The 20,405-nt window shown below is 43.6% G+C and overlaps 1 long non-coding RNA gene across 1 annotated transcript in view; it reads right to left on the bottom strand.

The window, feature by feature from the left end:
- Window positions 1–20,405, bottom strand: part of LOC137625719 (uncharacterized) — a 137,127-nt gene that overhangs the window by 88,655 nt on the left and 28,067 nt on the right. Inside the window, exon 3 of the long non-coding RNA XR_011040882.1 lies at window positions 13,497–13,689. This is a non-coding gene — a long non-coding RNA (uncharacterized lncRNA). The remainder of the gene's footprint in view (window positions 1–13,496; window positions 13,690–20,405) is intronic.

The raw sequence follows: 20,405 nt of genomic DNA, 5'->3' as shown, positions 1-20,405 counted from the left end.
CCTACTGCTACTTGTCCAAAAGGAGCCTGAGGTTAGACCAGCTGTTGTGCAGCGCAGCCACCACAGGGCCGATAGAAAACGTATCGAGGCTCCTGTGGGTCACGTCCTGCAGGTAGTGTGCTGTGAAGGTAGTCTGACGCTTCCAGACCCCAGCTTGAAGCACCTGCGTCACAGAGAAGTTTCTCTTGAAGGCCAGGGACGTAGCAACGCCCCTGACGTCATGTGCCCGAGGGCGACGTGACTGAGGAGGGTCTGGATTCAAGGCGTGGTAGATAACCCTTCGAATCCAAGCCGAGATGTTATTCTTGGTGACCCTCCTCTTCGTCCTGCCTGTACTTACAAACAATGCCCGCACTTGGGGACGAACTGCAGCTTTTCTCTTCAAGTAATACCTCAAGACACCTCACTGGACATAGTAGCAGCTGGTCTGGGTCGCTTGTTACAGAACGGAGACTCGCGATCCTGAAAGAGCCGAACCATGGATCCGGCACTCCAGGATTCTGAGTCTTGGCAACAAACTCAGGGACGAACCTGAACGTTACCTCCCCCCATCCCCTTGAATGGGCGATGTCGTACGAGAGACCATGAAGTTCACTAACTCGCTTGGCCGAAGCCAAAGCAAGCAGGAAAGCCGTAATGGTTCGAAGGGAGGTCTCTTAAGAGCCCTGAGAACCCGCACCACGTTCCAAGGAGGTGGTCTCACTTCCGACTGGGGGCAGGTAAGCTCATAGCTACGTATGAGTAGTGTGTGTTCCAGCGAGGAAGAAATGTCCACATCTTTCAGCCTGAAAGCCAAGCTTAAGGCTGAGCGATAGCCTTTCACTGCCGAGACAGAAAGGCGCATTTCCTCCCGCAGATATACGAGGAACTCCGCTATTGCTGGAATAGTGGCATTGAGTGGAGAGATACCCCTCCCACGACACCAACCACAAAAGACACTCCACTTTGCCTGGTAGACTCCCTCAGAGGACTTTCGCAGGTGCCGAGACATTCTCACGGCAACCTGTTGCGAAAAGCCTCTCTCCGTGAGGAGACGCTGGACTGTCTCCAGGCGTGAAGCCGAAGATGGGATAGCTGCTGCGAAAAAGTACCTCCCTGCTTGTTGATATAAGCCACTACCGTGGTGTTGTCGCTCATCACCACCACGGAGTGACCAGCCAGGGTCCGTTGGAACTGTTGAAGAGCCAGAAAAATGGCCTTCAACTCTTGCAGGTTGATGTGCAGGTACTTTTCTGATTCTGACCAAAGGCCTGAGGTCCTCTGGTTCAGAACGTGCGCCCCCCACCCTTCTTTTGACGCGTACGAAAACAGTGTCAATTTCGGGGGAAGGACGAGAAGATCCACTCCCTTTCGCAGGTTCTCGTCGATCAGCCACCACCGCAGGTCCGTCCGTTCCAAAGATCCTATCGGGACCTGTACGTCCGGGGAATCGGATCCTTGATTCCACCGGGACTTGAGCCGCCACTGCAGGGATCTCATCCTGAGGCGGCCGTTTGGAACCAGACGAGCCAGGGAGGACAGGTGACCTAAGAGACGCAACCACCATTGGGCGGGAAGCTCTTCTCGCCTGAGGAAGGGTTCCGCCACCCTCCTCAGCCTTACTATTCTGTCGTCTGACGGAAAGGCTTTGTGGAATTGAATTGAATTGAATATGGGATTTAGGCATTAAGCCAAGCACTGGGGCATCAAAGGCCATTCAGCGCTATATAACGAAAATCATTCAATCATATCTGTACACTCACACCATTTAGTATCATTTTAACCTTTAATACAAATCGTAACACTTTCATACAATAAAATCTAGATGTGAAATAAATAGGGATTAAAAGGGTAAAATAAATAAATAAATTAATAAAATCAATTATAGCTCGTAATATAACCCAATACTTTGTATAAATTTTCTCAAGTTCAGGGTATTACAGTTTTCCCCCAGTATATCTCTTAACGGTTTGTCCTGGAGTAAATGGGTCCTCCTCTGGAGATTAAAAACAGGACAATCGACTAAAATATGTTTAACATCCATTGTCACTTGACAGGTATTACAAAGAGGGGCCTGTCTCCCTTCCCCACTCTTCATTAAATAATTGTGCGTTGCATGTGTATGGCCAATACGCAGCCTAGTTAAAATAATGGTATCCCTTCTACTTGTAGAATTACAAGATGACCATTTATCCACCAATGGGTGGATTTGTTTCAATTTTGTATTGGTGGTCAGTTCAGACCATCGAGCTTGCCACTTATTTTTACAGTAAAGATGAATCTCACTTTTAAGATCTTTGTAAGGAATACTCAAGGGGGATGGATTACTTAGCCCTGAAGCTTCCTTTACTGCATTATCTACTTGTTCATTCCCATCCACCCCAACATGGGCAGGGACCCAACAGAAGTGAACACTGATACTCTTCCTAGATTGCAGAAGTACTAACCAGTCCTGCACCTCTTGTACTAGATGATGGCCTGGCATAATTTGTTTTAATGAGAGTAAAACACTATTGGAATCCGTAAAAATTGTATAAAAACTATTTTGGTTGCCATTTTTAAAAATATGTTGGACTGCGAGAATTATTGCGTACAGCTCAGCAGTAAAAATTGAACAAGAGTATGGGAGTTTCCTTCTAATAACAATATCCTCCACCACAGCTGCACTTCCAACTCCTGCAGCCGATTTGGAGCCATCTGTAAAAACATGTTTCCCATGATGTTGAGCAGCATGATTTAAAAACTCACTTTTCATAACCCTACTAGGTAAGGTATTTTTCCCTCCTGCCGTAAAACATACTTTAACAGGTGGATTACACCAAGGAGGAGACTTGGGATATCCTACCTCTGCTATCTGTGCTGTTAACAAGCCTACATCTCTAGCATCATTTTTCAGCTGTACTTCCAAAGGCTTGGGCACTCTAGATCTGTTAGGAGCCCGATCTAAAGGCGCCCTAACATATTTACAGTTAGGATTGTTTCTCACAGCAAGGGACCTAGCTAAAAACCTCAAACTCAACTCCTCTCTGCGAATGGAAAGGGGAGGTATGCCAGAATCAACATAGAGACTGTCAATGGGAGATGTTCTGTAAGCACCTGTGCAGATGCGAAGTCCAGCATTGTGAACAATATCAAGTTTTCCAAGTAAAGTCTTTGTAGCTGACCCATATATTTGGCATGCATAGTCTAACTTGCTCAGACACAAAGATGTATAAATTCTAAGCAAAGTTGTTCTATCAGCACCCCAATCAAAATGCGATATCACTTTCAGAATGTTCAGTGACTTCTTAACCCTGATAGATAGGTCATTTATATGGGGACCAAATGTCATTTTCTTGTCGAAAATGACTCCAAGAAACTTGACACTATCCTCATATGGCAAAATACAATCATTTAAGAAAAGGGTGGGGATCTCTTCCCTTTTACGAGTACGAGTAAAGCGAATGGCTTTGGTCTTCTGAGGAGAAAACATGAATCCGCGAGAATTTGTCATTGGAAGCAGCATTTATTGCAATTTGAAGATTTTGGCATGCTTGTAGTGCAGATGATCCACTACAATAAATTGCAAAGTCATCGACAAATAGTGATCCTTGTATGCCAGGAGGTATGTGACTAATGAGACTATTAATTGCAACAGCAAACAAGGTCACACTCAATACGCTGCCTTGGGGGACACCTTCTTGCATGTAGGATGAAGATAGTTCTGACCCTACTCTCACTTTAATGGAGCAGTTTGATAAAAATTCTTCAATAAAAGAGAACATATGTCCTCCTATACCCCACGAGGCCAATTGCTTTAAAATACCACCCCTCCATGTGGTGTCATATGCCTTTTCGAGGTCAAAAAAGACACCCACCACCTGGTTTTGGTTAGAAAAAGCATTTGAAATTTCCCTTGATAACATCAGCAAAGGGTCTAGAGTACTTCGGTTCTTCCTAAAACCAAACTGTCTGTTAGATAAAAGATTTTTTGATTCTAGATACCACACAAGTCTGTTGTTGATCATTCTCTCAAATAGTTTGCATATGCAACTGGTCAAGGATATGGGCCTATAACTAGATGGCAGTTCTGGGTCTTTACCAGACTTGTGGCCTGGAATTACAATTGAAGTATGCCAGGAATCAGGAGATGTATGGGAAGCCCATAGACCATTAAAGGTTTCTAATAAAAATTCCTTGGTATCCACTGGAAGATGTGATATCATTTCATACCGGATGCCATCCTCACCTGGGGCAGTTAAAGAAGAGCTGGAGATAGCATTTTGCATCTCCTCCATACTAAAAGGCAGGTTAAAAGCTTCAGTATTTGAAGAAGCAGGAGGAACAACAGATGTTGATGCTCTAATTTGTTGAAATGCTGGGGAATAGTTGTCAGCACTTGATACATGAGCAAAGTGCTTAGCAAGAACCTCTGCTACATCTTTGGGGTCAGATATATATCTATTATTTTCCCTTAATATTGGTAGAGGCTTAGGGACGAATTTACCTTGAAGTTTTCTAATCTTGTCCCATATTTCCTTTGAAGGAGTTTTGGTATTAATATTAGATATATATTTCTTCCAAGATGCTCTCTTTGCTTTTTTAAAAATTCTTTTTTGTTTGGCACAGGCTCTGAGATATGCTATTCTATCTGCTAAATAGTTTGTCCTCAAGTATCTTCTGAAGCAAGTTCGGGTCACTTTTCTTGCGTTGGCACATTCTTTACTCCACCAAGGAACTACAGAGCGATGAGGTAAACCGCATGTTTTAGGTATAAACTTGCTAGCATTATCATCAATAATATTTTCAAGATGTTGATAGGCATGCACTGGAGATGTAAATTCATCATATTCTTTATCAGTGTGTGAACAGTTTTCATAAGCTGCCCAGTCTGCCTCATCTATCTTCCATTTTGGTGGACACTGAGAAGGAAGATTATGGACATAATTTAACATTATTGGCCAATGGTCACTGCCATGTAGGTGTTCATTTACTGACCAAAGGTAGTCCAATCGAATGGATGAGGAACAGATTGACAAATCAATGACTGATGTAGAGTTGTGGAATACATCATACCTAGTTGGAGAACCATCATTCATTAGTATTACATCATTGTCGTCGATTAATTCTTCAACAAGATTACCCCATCTATCGCACACATTTCCACCCCATAAAGTATGCTTTGCATTAAAATCACCCATTAAAATAAAAGGGGCAGGAAGCTGATTGATCAAGTCTTGGAGGTCAGAAAGTCTAAGCCTTCTTGGATTACCAGCATGATCTAAGAGGAAAAGTTCTAAGGATGGTTCAATATATAGCGAGCAAAAAGTAATTTTTTTCCCGATATGAGTTCTAACTGCACATGCCTGTAGTGGTGTATTGAGTGGGATTGTTTCAAATTTTACAGATTTGTGAATAATAAAACCTGTACCACCTTGAGCTCTTGCAGCTTGCAAAGGAGGGGATCTACAAAAATGATAATTGAGTCCAGGATTAAATAGTTTGTCACTGATCTTGGTTTCCTGTAGGCAAATTACCTTCGTGTCTGAGTCCCTGGTTAAAGTTTTTATTTGCTCAATGCTAGTACTTAGACCTCTGCAATTCCACTGGATGATAGACATTATCTTTTGTTATTATTTTTCTTTGTCTCATTTGTCTTTTGGGACTTTTCAGATGAAGCCATGTAAGGCCTGGAGATGTAAATCTCATTTGTCTTTTGGGACTTTTCAGATGAAGCCATGTAAGGCCTGGAGATGGAAGGCTTTACTAGGCCACCACTCTTCTTTTCTTTCTTTCTAGGATCTTTATAAGAGTCAACCTTAGTATCATGAGCAGTAGGGCACTTACCTGACTTAGATGAAGGTGAGGATGATGGGGACCTTTTCCTCTTTGGAAGATCTTGTTTTCCAATCTCCATCAAATCAGGTAGAGATTCTGCCTGAGACAATACATTTAAGGTGGTGGAAGCCACATTGGCTTCCTTGGAGGATTGTGCTAGAACTTCAACAGTTCGAGCACTTAACCCAGAAGGCTGGGCTACTACCTCTAGGGGAGATGCTCCTATCGGTGACAATACTTTTGGTGTGTTGGACACCATATTGACCTCTTTGGAGGTTTGTGCTCTGGCTTTTATAGCCTGAGCACTTGACCCAGATGCCTGGGCTATTACCACTAAGGGAGATGCACCTGACGGGCCAGGTGCTGCCACTGGTCCCCCTGTGGTAGTAAGGGGTAGTGGATTATAATCTTTTGTTGGCATCTTAACCGCGCGAGCAAAATTAAGTTGCCGATTGAGTAAATGCTTTGCATAACCTACACTTATATGTTCAGCATTTGCTTTCAAGATTGCAGCTTCTTCATTCTTGTATTCTCTACATCTTTTATCATTTGGTTTATGATTATCTTTACAGTTTGCACAGGTTGTATCTCTGTTGCATTGGCCATGTTCTAACAAAGAACAGTTAATACAGATCTTCGTATTATTGCAGTACCGGGAAGGGTGACCGTACTTGAAACAATTAAAGCATTGTAAAGGCCTAGGTTTATATTCTCGAACACGTACTCTTTCATTCTCAATAATTATATGATCTGGTATAACAGGGGTTTCAAATGTTAAAACTACCATGCTTGTTTGAGGGATCTTACTTACTTTCCAAACATTAGCAGGGCACATGTCCAGAATTTCTGGTTCTGAGAATTCATATAGATCTTTATCAAAAACTACTCCTTTACCATAGCTGAAGCTCATATGTGGTTTAATATCCTTAATAGGATCAATTTCTGCAATCTTCATGCCACAAAGCATGTGAGCTTGAGTATCTGATTTTGCATTAATCAAAACAGATTGCTTACCGTATCTACTAATATCCTTACTTTTAATTAAACCAACTTTTTTTTGTATAAATTTACTAATCTTATAATAGTTATAATTATCTATCTTTCCAGATGCAATTATCCATGTTGGGGGCTTGGGGGTTCTTACTTCTGGAAGTCTATGCTCTATTTCTTTTTCCATCCATTCTTCTGGTTTATATACCTCTAGGTGTCTTGGTGCTTTATCACATAAAGCCCCAGAAATCAAACAATTGTCAATTTTTATGCTCTCTAAATTTTTATTTGCTTCTAAAGCAATCTCAAAACTTGAAAATGATACCCAAGCTTCCCAAAAGCCTTTACTACCATTAAGCTCCATTAAAATTTCTTTGATTGCTCCAAATCTACAGAAGGCTTCATGAATTATGTCATAGCTACAACCAATTGGTATGTTTTTTAAGTGGAGAATTTTCAGATTTTTTGTTGGATCTGGTAATGAGCCAGAACCAGAGAGTAAAGTATTACGGTTATTACAAGCATCATTTTCCACCAGTGCCGATAAATTGTCTTTAACAACACTGGTCAAAGAAGTATTGTTGGAGGAATCCTTTTTATTGCCGAGGTTGTCAACAGAGCTTTCCCTATTTAAACAAGCAGAAGTCGTCAACGGTGTCTGGTGTTCGCCATTTGATCCAGGGGTACGGGGAATATTAAGTTTACTCATTAATTATTTTTTCAGGGGGAGGGAAGGGGTCATAATAACAATGGAAAAAAAAAACAATGGAAAAAATATAGTTTAAGGGAGAGAAAAGATTAAGACTGTCTGAAATTCCAAAGAAGACACCGTTAGCCTTTCCTGGAATTAATTTCTCCACCAATAACACCTGTGAAAGCTGCTTACCAAATGTCCACTCCCTACCCTACCACAAAGGGATGGTACCACTATGATTAGAGTGGCTCAAGTGTATGCCAAACCCGCTTGATGGGACAGAGCATTTCAAGAATACAATCATCCCCACTCTAATCATAGTGGCAGGCAAACCGGACAGAATGCAGAGAGTCCTATCTCTATAAAATCGCCAACCCCTGGAATCCGAAGGGCAAATTTCCTAAGAGATAGTTCCGCGTGCCAGTATGGGAATACTGACACTCCTAGGTGTCCAAACATTTTCGGGCAGTTGGCAAGACCACCACAGCTCCCACAATTGATTTTGAAATAAAAACCGATCATGGATACAATGTCCCCTCTAAAAAACCTGGACAGTGAAATGGGTAAAAGAGTTTTGACAGCAAGGTTGGAGACAGCTGATAATTATGAAGGAGGAATAAGCAATAAGAGGTAATAGAAAAAGAATGAGAGAAATTTAGAGTCAAACTGAGGAAAAGAAATTCCCCAGTTCGAGAGCCCTCTTGCCCGTCACAAGCCTTCAGCACGGGAATGATATGCCGTGCAGAAGCCCAATGACTTCATCAAGGCATTCTCTCGTTAAGAGGGAAAGGCTTTGTGGAGATTGGTGTCTAACAACATGCCTAGATAAACCAGTCGTTGGGACGGCTGCAGAGAGGACTTCTCGAGGTTTACCACGATCCCCAGATCCTGGCAAAGACTCTGAAGCCTGTCTCGGTGTCGAAGAAGGGTCAACTGAGTCTGCTAGGATCAGCCAGTCGTTCAGATAACGAAGGAGACGGATGCCGTTCCTGTGCGCCCAAGATGAAATCAGGGTGAAAACACTGGTGACCACCTGAGGTGCTGTGGAGAGACCGAAACACAGCACCTTGAACTGGTAGGTCTTGTCGTCTAGGCTGAATCTCAAGTACTTCCTGGAAGACTGACGGATTGGGATCTGGAAGTACGCGTCCTTTAGATCCAGTGTGCTCATGAAGTCTAGAGGTCTCACCGCAAGTCTGACTGTGTCCGCTGTCTCTATGCTGAACCGAGTTTGCTTGACAAACTCGTTCAGAGCCGAGAGGTTGATGACAGGTCTCCAGCCTCCAGACGCCTTCTTTACAAGAAAGAGTCGACTGAAGAAGCCTGGGGAGCTGTTGACGACCTCCTGGAGAGCATCTTTCTTGAGCATGGTCTCGACTACTGCCCGAAGGGCTAGCCCCTTTACCGATCCCATGGCATAGGAGCTCAACGACACTGGATTCGCTGTCAGGGGAGGTTGAGATGTTATGAACGGGACGCGATAGCCTTGGCCGATCACAGAAATCGTCCAAGCATCGGCCCCGTGTTGCTGCCACCTGTGCACGCAATGTCAAAGGCATCCCCCCACAAGTGGACACGCGGGGGGACTGCCACTCTTAGTGTTTGCGGCCGCGGCCGCTCCCTCTAGGAGTCTTGCCTCCCCTGGAGGACTTACCGCCCCTTTTGACCTTGGCTGGAAAGGGTTGGGGCTTAGACACCACTTTCTTAGCTGCCGGTGCCTGCTTTGGTGTCTTGCGAGGCTGCTGCTGCTGTTGCTGCGGAGCTGGAGGCTTATTAAGGCCGAGCTGTAAGGGCCCTATGGAGGAGGGAGTCCTGGCTAGACTTCCTCCACCTCTCAGCCGTTCGTTCCATATCCTGGGGCTCCAACAGATTACCCCCAAGGAGGGAAGCATGTCTGAGCCTACAAACATCCACGGCGGGGACCTTCAGGTGGAACTTCTCGCTCACCGCATCACGCCACTTCAATACCGAGTTGGCCCACAGGGTGGTAACCTGGTGTGCCAGGAACTAGATGGAGCGGGTGCCCGAGAGTACGAAGGTCTCCAGGGCCTTCCTATTGGTCTCCTTAGACAAGTCCTCGGAGCACAATAGGATGCCCAGAGACCCTAGCCATATATCCCGCCACGAAGTGGCCTGCAAGGCACACTTCGCGATCTTCTCATGGCTCAGGATCTCCGACGCCGAAAACGTCACCTGCCGGGCGGAGAGCTTCTCGAGAGGAACTCCCTTAGCAAGCTCTTCTACGGAATGAGCGAGAGGAAGAGCGAGATTAGACTCGCCCAAGATCTCAAAATACCTCCTCTGCTGGAGACGAGGAGGTGGGAGGAGTTTGTTCCCGGCAGAGGAACGACTGGAGGAAGCAAGAGTTGCGAGTTGGGCATTGGCCCTGGCTCTGGCACTCTTCAACCCGAGACCAGGGCAGAGCCGCACTGGTCTTAGGGGGCTTCTGAGTACCGAACACCTGGTCCAGGACAGTGTCCTTGCCTTCTCGGGGGGCGATCACGGGGTCCATGAACCCGTTGAGTTGCCTCATCAGGCTCAGGACCTGCCAGAAGGCATGCTCAGACTCCTGCTGGTCTCCTCCTTGCGGACTGGCAGCTAAGTCTCCCGTCCCCGGAATCTTCCCGGGGAGATGCGTGGACGTTCTCCCGGGGCGCAGCTGGTTCCTGACGAATCCTAGAAGACTACTTCGGGATTGTCTTGGGAGTCCTTGGGTTCCCTCCTGGGCGGGATACACGACCCCAACAAAGAGGTTCGGAAAGCGCCCTCCGCGCGAGACTATTCTCCTCCATGAGGAGACTACTCCCCCCTTGATGCCGAGGGGGAGACTATCACCTCACTGGATTCACCCGAGGACGGAAAAGCCTCGTCCTCGGGAGAAGAAGAAAGCGCCTGCGAAGGGGATGGAGCCTTCCTGGACAGACCTCTTAGGAACCAAGTTCTCCCTGGGGGAAGTCACCACGAAGTCCACTCCTCTCCTCTCCTCTTCAGCGGGGGCGAGGCAGCCGTTGGCTTGTGTCCTTGATCGGTGAGTGCCGGCTTCATAGCCTTCACTAACGCCCGCATCAGAGGACCAAACCAAGTCTGCCGAGACACGGACACAGAGTCCGAAATTCCCGCTGGCGGGAAGGGGATCGGGCGATCCTTCGGAGTGGACACCACTGGACCTGCCTGAAAAGGAAGGGGGAAAGAAAGTTGTACTGACCTCTCTGATGTGTCTTCCCTATCCTGCACAAGAGTCCTGCGCTTCGGTGGAGGCGATCCTGAGTGCGGTCTGGCGACACACGTCCCTGCTGCTGTCGCGGGCTGCGAAACCAGACGCGAACGGGGATCGCGCGCAGGCGAGCGGTCGCGCAGGCGATTGGGCGCGAGGGCGCACAGGCGAACGAGCGCGTGCGCGAGCTGGCAATCGAGCGCGTTAGCGCGTGGGCAAACGAGATCGCTCCGTTGACCGCTGACAATGTTGTTCAGGAGACCTGTAGCGCGTGGGAGAGCGATGGCGAGCAGGCGATCGGCGGCGCGCTGGTGAACGCTAGCGCGTAGGCGAGAGATGGCGCGCTGGCGCATGGTGGCGCGTTGGCGAGCGATAGCACGTAGACCGCGTAGGCGAACGACCGCGCGAGGGCGAGCTGACAGAAGGTGACCCACGTCCCTCCAGATCCTCTGGGTGACGGCGCGTTGGAGAACGCTTGCGCGCAGGCGATAGGTCACGCGGGCGGTCTGGAGATCGCCGATGTTCAGGTGATCGCTGACACGCTGAGGACCGTTGACGCGCAGGAGATCGCTGACGAGCAGGCGAATGTTGATGCGTTTGTGATCGCTGGCGAGCAGGAGGGCGACGAGTGGAATCCTGTGAGGGAACTGCCGGCGCGGGGCGCAGAGGCGAATGCTCACGAACGGGCTCAGGAACATGAGGCGTGTGGGCGTACAGGCATTTTGGAAGTACGCGCTGGAGACCGCGAGCGTTGTTGCGCTGGAACAGGCTGACGAGCAGGATCGCGAGGGCGAGGAGAAGAGTCCTTGGCCAAGACCTGAACCGAAGTTCTAGGTCGTGCGGGCGAACGTGGGCGCACAGGGCGCGTATCAGGAACTGGAAGCGCAGGTGCGCTCTGACGGGCAGGAGAACTAGAGCGCTCAGGAGACCGATGGCGCGCAGGGCGCACAACAGGAACAGCAGGATGTTCGGAGTCCTCAGGAGAGCGCTGACGAGCAGTGGGGCGATGATCATCAGAAGCACGCTGACGAACAGGAGTCAGCTGACGATCAGGAGCGCGCTGACAAGCAGGGGAGCGCCTGTGCGCTAACACTGCAGAAGGGCGCACAGGGGAACGCTGGCGCACTGGGCGCTCAACAGGAACAACAGGCTGAAGGATGTCCTCGGGAGAGCGCTGGCGAGAAGAGGGGCGATCATCAGGAGAGCGCTGGCGAACAGAACACTGACGATCAGGAGAGCGCTGACGAGCAGAATGGCGCGCACGGGAACCCTGACGCGCAAGGGAAGAATCCCTTTGCCCCGAAGGGACCGTTACCCATCGGGTGACGAGATCAGGTTGCTGGACATCTGCACCAGAAGCTGAAGGTCTGGAAGGCATAGGAGACCGATCCCCAGAGAGGTCTAAGGAAGCTGGAGCTGCAGGCTGCTTACGGCGAGGAGAGTCCCCCCTCGGAGGAAGGAGGCGAAGATTCAAAAAGGCGCCTCTTAGCACCCTTATAGGGAGACGGGAGGCCCTTGCGGCGCAGCGGACGGTGAGCCTTACGGCGAAGGTGGCCACGAGGAAGATCGTCAGGACCATCAGACCTCCCAAGGGGAGTCTCAATCAAAGCACTCCCCTTAGGGGGAGGCTGGACAGCAGAAGAGCCCGCGGGACTCCCTTCCCCCTTTGAAGTATGTACGGAAGGGGGAGGAGAGCCGAAAGCACCATCATCCACAACAGTACCTGCAGAGGATTGACCCGACCCGTCGGAAGCCTCTGCCACCACGACGTCGACGATAGACAGAGGATCTACCTCTGCTACCACCGGCGACTGCTTAACAGCGGCCCCTAACTGGACAAGGTCAATCAGGGCTTCCCTGGAGGGCAGGCTCTTAAGCCCCAAGGAAGCCCAAATCTGAAAAAGATCATCATTAGACAAGGGGTCATTAGCAACAACCTTCCCCCGGAGGAGGAGGAGGAACCGCCCCGCTATGGGAGGCAACGCCCTCTCCCCCAATCCAAGGTTGGGAAACAGAACTAGGGCCTGCGCTCCCACTCAGCGGTCTCTCCTTAGGAGCCGAACGAGGGGGAGCTTCGGAGGAGGTTTGGGCGGCGAAAGGAGTCCCCCGAGAGCCTTCCTCCTTCAAGGCAACCCCGGAAGGAGAAGGGTCTCTCTTGGACTTCTTACGCCGGCGGCCAAACCTCTCCCACTGGGAGGCAGATCACTCCCTGCACTCACTACACGTGTTCTCTTTGTCACACCGTCGGCCTCGACACTGCGGGCAAAGGGTGTGAAGATCTGTGTCCCCCGCAGACAAAGGTACCGCAAGGGCGATCGGCAATACCAGGCCACTTGCGCATGGTGAACAATAAAGGGCGAGGCCAACTTCAAAATGCACACACAAACTGGAAGAAAAAGCAAAAAAAGATTAAGGCTGTCAACGAGGACGATGGACACACACGTCTGTTCATCGCCGGAGCCAAAAGTGAAGAAGCAAATCACCGGTGTGTGGGGGGGAGGGGTAGCAAGCTACCCCTTCCCCTATCCCCGCTAACTACCCTCGTTGAAAACTATTGGCTCGTCATTTCAGCTACGCCGAAAGGTAAACCAAATGTAAATAGCGTGGTTTGTATTTCGGTTACGGAACAAATACTGGGTTATGAAAGTACCTACCATGTTTAATTTTGTGTGATTAGTCATCGATGATATTAGCAGCTACAAATTTTTTTATTACGTACCCAGTTGTAAAAATATTTTTTGCCATGAGGGTATCAACCTTAATCTAGGTCAGAATACAGTAATGATAAAGATGAAACCTTACCTTGAACATGAAGGCATTTATCCAAATGGTGTCAACCGACTTTTCTTTCGCTTAAAACATTCAATTGTCCCTCAGCTGGATTACCATTTTGGTTTCCAACCCCCGTAGATACAATTTGGTTAAATTTAAAGGTGTTTAAGCATTCAAATTCTTGGGCTGTTTCTCAATTCACTCTGACAATGTATGGCATTACCTGAAAAACAAAACTATTTGTCATTACAGTAGCTACCATGATCTTCCAAATTTTTCTTTGTACATGACAAAACAAAAATAAAGTAATTAGCATTACATTCTCCAATTGTTTTTCCAATTTTCTGAATATCTCCTGGAATTAATACTAATTTCAAAACCATTACACCGAGTCTCAAGTAAGGCTGAACACGATTAAATTTCCTCCAAACCTTGTATGAAACATCCACCATTTGCTATTATTTATTGCAAAAGATTAGCCGCTATAGTTAAGACTTCTCACGAGAGATCCAATCTACCTCCATTTCCCAGTCTTGGTAACTACTAATGTAATACCTTGCTGCCATCTTTGGCTCTTAAGGCCTTATACAATGAAACTTTTTCATTTTCTCCACGCCATGATCATCTTTGTTATTGCCCACGTCTGACATTAGTGAATTGAGCATAAAACCTTACTTTGATTACTCAAGATATGCTGGTCACAGGTCAAGTCCAACATTCTTTCTCAATTCTATCCAGGCTGTTCGTATGGATTTTTTCCCATCACACAAAAACCTGTCTTACAGTCTACTGCTAGTGTCTCATTGGGCCCTTTGACTGATCAGACAGTAGTACATAGGATCACTCTTGTTATGGCTTATTTTTCCCTTGCCTACACATACACCTAATACTCTGGCCTATTCTTTACATATTCTCTTCTGTCCTCATACACCTGTCCACACAGATTACAAACCAACTCCTCTTCTCTCAAGGGGTTAATTACTGCACTGTAATTGGTCAGCGGCTACTTCTTGGTAAGGGTAGAGAGAGACTTTAGATATAGTAGGCAGCTCTTTTAGAAGGACACTCCAAAATCTAACCATAGTTCTCTAGTCTTGGGCAGTGTCATAGCCTCTGTACCCTGGTTTTCTACTGTCTTTGGGTAGAGTTCTCTTGCTTGAGGGTACACTAGGGCACTATTCAACCTTATTTCTCTTCCTATTGTTTTGAAGTTTTAATAGCTTATATACTAAAGATTTATCTCAAATGTTTTTCTTAAAATATTTTATTTTAATTGTTAGTTACTTTCTTGTAGTTATTTCCTCACTTCACTTCCTCATTGGGCTATTTTCCCTGTTGGAGCCCTTAGGCTTATAGCATCTAGCTTTTCAAACTAGGGTTGTAATAATAGATAATAACAAATAATAAAAAATTATAACTAATAATAACTAATACTACTAATAGCTAATAATAATAAAATAATATAATAATAAATAATAATAATAAATAATAATAATCAATAAGAATAATAATAATAAATAATTAATAATAAATAATAATAATTAATAATAAATAATGATAATAATAATAATAATAATAAAACACCATCCTAGAGAATGGACCTTAATCCTTAGGCTTTCCTAATCTTGAACTAACAAGTACACTGGTGCAAACAATCCCTGGTCAACCTTCACCTACCATTTGGAAAAATGTCATGGTAGTGGAAATTCATGGACATCAAATTGGCAGCAGAAACAAATGAACCCTCTGCCTTGATTCAATTCTTAAAAAGCCCTGCTGTCAACACACACAATAATGGGTCAACCATTAGAGTAGAAGTACACTCTTCTCTCTGGAATTTAACTTTTTTGCTGGATAAACCAGGGATACAAGAAAATTTTAGATAAGCTGGATCAAAAAAAAAAAAAAAAAAAAACAATGACGTAGTTTCACTGATGTGGGAGTGAAAAGGGTGGTTGCCACATTGCATTAACCCTGGATAGGTACGCTCCTCGGACACCCCTTTAAGGGTATACTCTGACGCGAACGACCCCGACGCCAAAAAAAATTCTTGAAAAATCAGTTTTTGCAGTAACCTCTTTTTCTTTTGCCAAAAAAAACTTCAATGAATGCTTAAAACTACTGTAAAGATAAAAACTACTCATCTGCATAAAAACTATTTATTATAAATATTTTAAAAAAATAAGTAGAAAAAAAAAGACCTTACATAAAAATTCATAAAAAAATAATTTTTCTCCTATTTACAAAAATAATTTTAGGGATTGAATCTTGAATGTCTAGGACACATCTTGCTATATTTTGGATGAAATCGGACCCATAGAGGTGAAGATCTGAAATGAGAAAAAAAGGGTAACTTTTTTTGGCCAAAAAAATGTGTCCAAATTTCATGAATTTTTTTAGGTACCCAAATGAAATCCGAATTGGCTAATTTTTTTATGGAATAAACACATGTTATCCTAGAATAGAAATATGTAAAAAAATCTTCATTATTTTGTAAATTACATTTATATCAGGGGCCATATCTAAAGGTCATTTTTTGAGTACTTAGAAATTTCGTAAAAAAATACCTATATATAATATATAATATGATTTTATGCAGGTAAAAATATACCAAAATATCACAAATTTTATAGGGAACAAGAATATATATAGATATGGCAACTTACGCTTCGGATATGTCCACAAAATGGCCGCCAACCACACTGACTCAGACTCCCTGTTCTGCCTCCTGAAATGTAGGAACGGTATGTCAATTTCAAGGTGTTATTTACTAATCTAATTATTCTTGGATATACATAAAAATTGTATGGTGGGTTGCTGGATGAATGTCGATTATTTTACGAATATAAAATTAGAATGCTGACCCAAAAAAAAAATTTTGAAGGGAAATAAAATAAAAAAAAAAAGAAAATTGTAAATCAATAATAATATTTTCGGTAATAAAATTTGATGAGGGTGTTATTTACTAATCTAATTATTCTTGGATATACATAAAAATTGTATGGTGGGTTGCTGGATGAATGTCGATTATTTTACGAATATAAAATTAGAATGCTGACCCCAAAAAAAAAATTTGAAGGGAAATAAAATCGAAAAAAAAGAAAATTGTAAATCAATAATAATATTTTCGGTAATAAAATTTGATGATATTCAATCAAAAAAGAAGTAAACAAAATTTTCATGTTATAACTTACAAATAACGCTGCGTTACAGTTTGGACAGATGCTACAGTTTGGACAGAGGAGACACTGGTGGTCCAGACAAACAGGACTCTTGCACAGGAGACAGGCAGTGTTTGTCTTGCGGTCGTCCCTAGGCGGGCAGCTGTGACAGCGAATCCTTTTAGGGAGTTTTCTGTGGCCAACGGGAATTCGACGTCTTGGTGGGACCTGCTCAGGTATCTTGAAAGTATCCACCATGATTTGACGGAGTCCTTTCGACAAACTGTGTGACGTTAGATACCGATGTATTGCCTGGGGAGCACACAACTCGTAGGCGATATCTCTGAGGAACGTTCGCTTTGGCACTGGCTTGGTGAAAGGCATGGACGTATAGAGAATATAAGAATTGACCATTATTATATTCAATATCCCATAAAAGAGTGTCAGAGGCCAGCATCGTGACTTACGAATACAACTAGATGTAGAACACATCTGGTCGAATGTGTCTACACCTCCCTTGGTCGCATTATAAAACATCTGAATGTCGGTCTTCCTTTTTTCGACTTCAGACGGATCATGATGCAGGGAACTCAACAGCATCACCTTCTTAGTCCTACTAATTTGCTGACACTGTAGAGTTAGATTGTGTTCGTAATTGAACACTGCCACTGACTCCTTTGGGGGAAGCACCTTCTCCGTAAGTTCCTTAGGAATATAAGGCTTTTGGCGAATGGTGCCACACAAATACATGTCCTTATCCAAGAGTGACAAAGCAAGCGGTAGCGTCGTGAAAAAGTTATCCGTCGTCACTGTGCGGCCACTTCTCTGAAAAGGTGAGACAAGATCAGACTTAAAAACTTCTCCAAGCGTCGATCCTCTAGGTATCTGGACAGTGTCCTTCCCCAAGTACGCAATCGCATTACACATGTAATGCGTATCGGCATCACACGCCAATACAATCTTGATACCATATCTAGAAGAAGGGAAATGGAATTAGTAACTAATAAAGGTAAAAAGATAAAAAAAAATTTTAAAAAATACACAATATACAATTATATTACTAATCAATATAGTAATAATAATAATAAAATAATAATAATAAATATATAAGAAAAACATTTACAAATACGAAAGATAAATTATCAGTTATATAAATGAACAAGTTATACATAGATAGAGATAGAATAGATGATATATTATGATTTAGATATATAAATCATATAGCAAGTTCTTTACTTCACAAAATAGATATATATATATATATATATAGATATATATATATATAGAGATATATATATATAGATATATATATATAGAGATATATATATATAGATATATATATAGATATATATATATATATATATATATATATAGAGATATATATATATATATATATATATATATATATATATATATATATATATATATATATAGAGATATATATATATATATATATATATATATATATATATATATATATATATATATATATATATATAGAGATATATATATATAGAGATATATATATAGAGATATATATATAGAGATATATATATAGAGATATATATATAGAGATATATATATAGAGATATATATATATAGATATATATATATAGATATATATATATAGATATATATATATAGATATATATATATATATATATATATATATATATATATATATATAGATATATAGATATATATATAGATATATAGATATATAGATATATATATAGATATATATATAGATATACAGTGAACCCTCGTTTATCGCGGTAGATAGGTTCCAGACGCGGGCGCGATAGGTGAAAATCCGCGAAGTAGTGACAGCATATTTACCTATTTATTTAACATGTATATTCGGACTTTTAAAACCTTCCCTTGTACGTAGTACTGTTAACAAACCACCCTTTACACCCTGTAATGTACAGAACACTTAATGCATGTACTACAGCACCCTAAACTAAAACAGGCACAAATATTAAAGGCGATTTTATATCATGTGTTTCCTAAACACCTAAAAAGCACGATAAAAAATGGCAACCAATGTTTTGTTTACGTTCATCTCTGATCATAATGAAGAAACAAACTCATTTAGTGTACACATATATGTACGTATGGTTAGTTTTTGCATCGATTATATTGATTATACAGTACTGTATGTTGATTTTTTTATTACCAATGTTTTAGTTTACGTATTTTTCTTAGGACTTCCAAATGAAATCTTTTTCTTTATGACGCCGCCTGAAACGACGGCGTGTACGCTCAGTAAACAACCACGCTCAGAACAAACAAGGCATTTAACACGCATGATGATAGTGATAAATAATGATACAGTACATACAGTATTTACAGTACAAAGCATTTACAAAATATGTTACCTTACAAATATAAATTATACAGTACTTGTACGTAGCAAAGCAGGAAAACAATTTGAGAGAGAGAGAGAGAGAGAGAGAGAGAGAGAGAGAGAGAGAGAGAGAGAGAGAGAGAGAGAGAGAGAGAGAGAGAGAGAGAGAGAGATTGTTTTACTGTACGTACGTAAATGTAAATTTTAAACAAAAAAAATATGATAGGTTACAACATGTAGACTTTTAAAACCTTCCCTTTAACTTAATGCATACAGTACGTACAGTACTAAACTATAAAACAGGTTAAAGTAAAAAATAAAGATTGTTACTGTACTCACCACGAAAGAAGTTCCAGAAAAACTTGAATGACGATGGCGATGAATTTGCTGCACAGTAGAAATGATGATGATGAAGCTGATGATGTGTTCTACTGTGCAGTCAATGATAGTATTTTACGTCTCTTCAGACGGAGGTGTCTTTTCCTGGGACACCTCTTCAACTTCTTCAATTTCTTCCGAAGGCGTACTAGCAGGAGGAACTGGCTCTTTTTTGCGAGGCTGAAAAAACATTGTGATCGGAAGTTGTTGCCGCTGCTTCTTTTTTCGATCCAAGAGCATCCTGTAGGGAGTCGTGATGTCATCGACCTTGTTGCAGAATTGCATCGCGCGAACCATATCCTCGTCCCACTCTTGCAACATTTCTTTCGCCTCCTTCATATGGTTGCAGAACTTGGCGAGCCGTTCTAATGTTAAGCCCGTTTCTTCTACATTTTCTTGGGTCTCTTCCTGGGTACCCTCACTCTCTTCCTCACTTGCCGATTTCGTCAGGTCTTCGAGATCTGCGTCAGTTAGGGGCTGGGAATGGCAGTCCAACAACTCGTCGACGTCTTCAGTCGTCATGTCGCCAAACCCGTCACCCCCAATTATGGCAGCCAACTGCACAGATTTCCGTATTGCAGAGTGTTGGATTTCCGACGGAGTAAATCCCTTGTCGTCGTAAACAATATCGGGCCACAGCTTCTTCCAGCTCGCATTTACAGTTGCAGGTTTCATCTCTTGAAGTGCCTTTTGAATATTCTGCAGGCACGTGGCTATGGTGTACTGCCGCCAGTACGCCTTCAAGTTGAAGTCTTCATCCTCGTCATCTTGGGCAGCATCCACACACGCAACGAGGTCCGCCAAGGTATTCTTCGTGTAGAGGGCCTTGAACGCCCTGATAACCCCCTGGTCCATTGGTTGAATCAATGACGTGGTGTTGGGTGGCAGGAACTCAACCTGAACGCCCTCACGCGACAGGTCAGTTGCGTGTCCACCAGCGTTATCCATAAGGAGAAGGATCTTGAATGGCAAGCCCTTCTCTAAGAGATATTCATGGACTTGCGGGATGAAACACTGGTGGAACCAGTTGGAGGTCAGCATCTTCGTAAT

This window comes from Palaemon carinicauda, chromosome 32 (genome assembly GCF_036898095.1).
Source record: "Palaemon carinicauda isolate YSFRI2023 chromosome 32, ASM3689809v2, whole genome shotgun sequence".
Taxonomy (NCBI): Eukaryota; Metazoa; Arthropoda; class Malacostraca; order Decapoda; family Palaemonidae; genus Palaemon; species Palaemon carinicauda.
The sequence above is the reverse complement of the archived record's forward strand: the minus strand, read 5'-3'. Positions and strand labels throughout refer to the sequence as shown.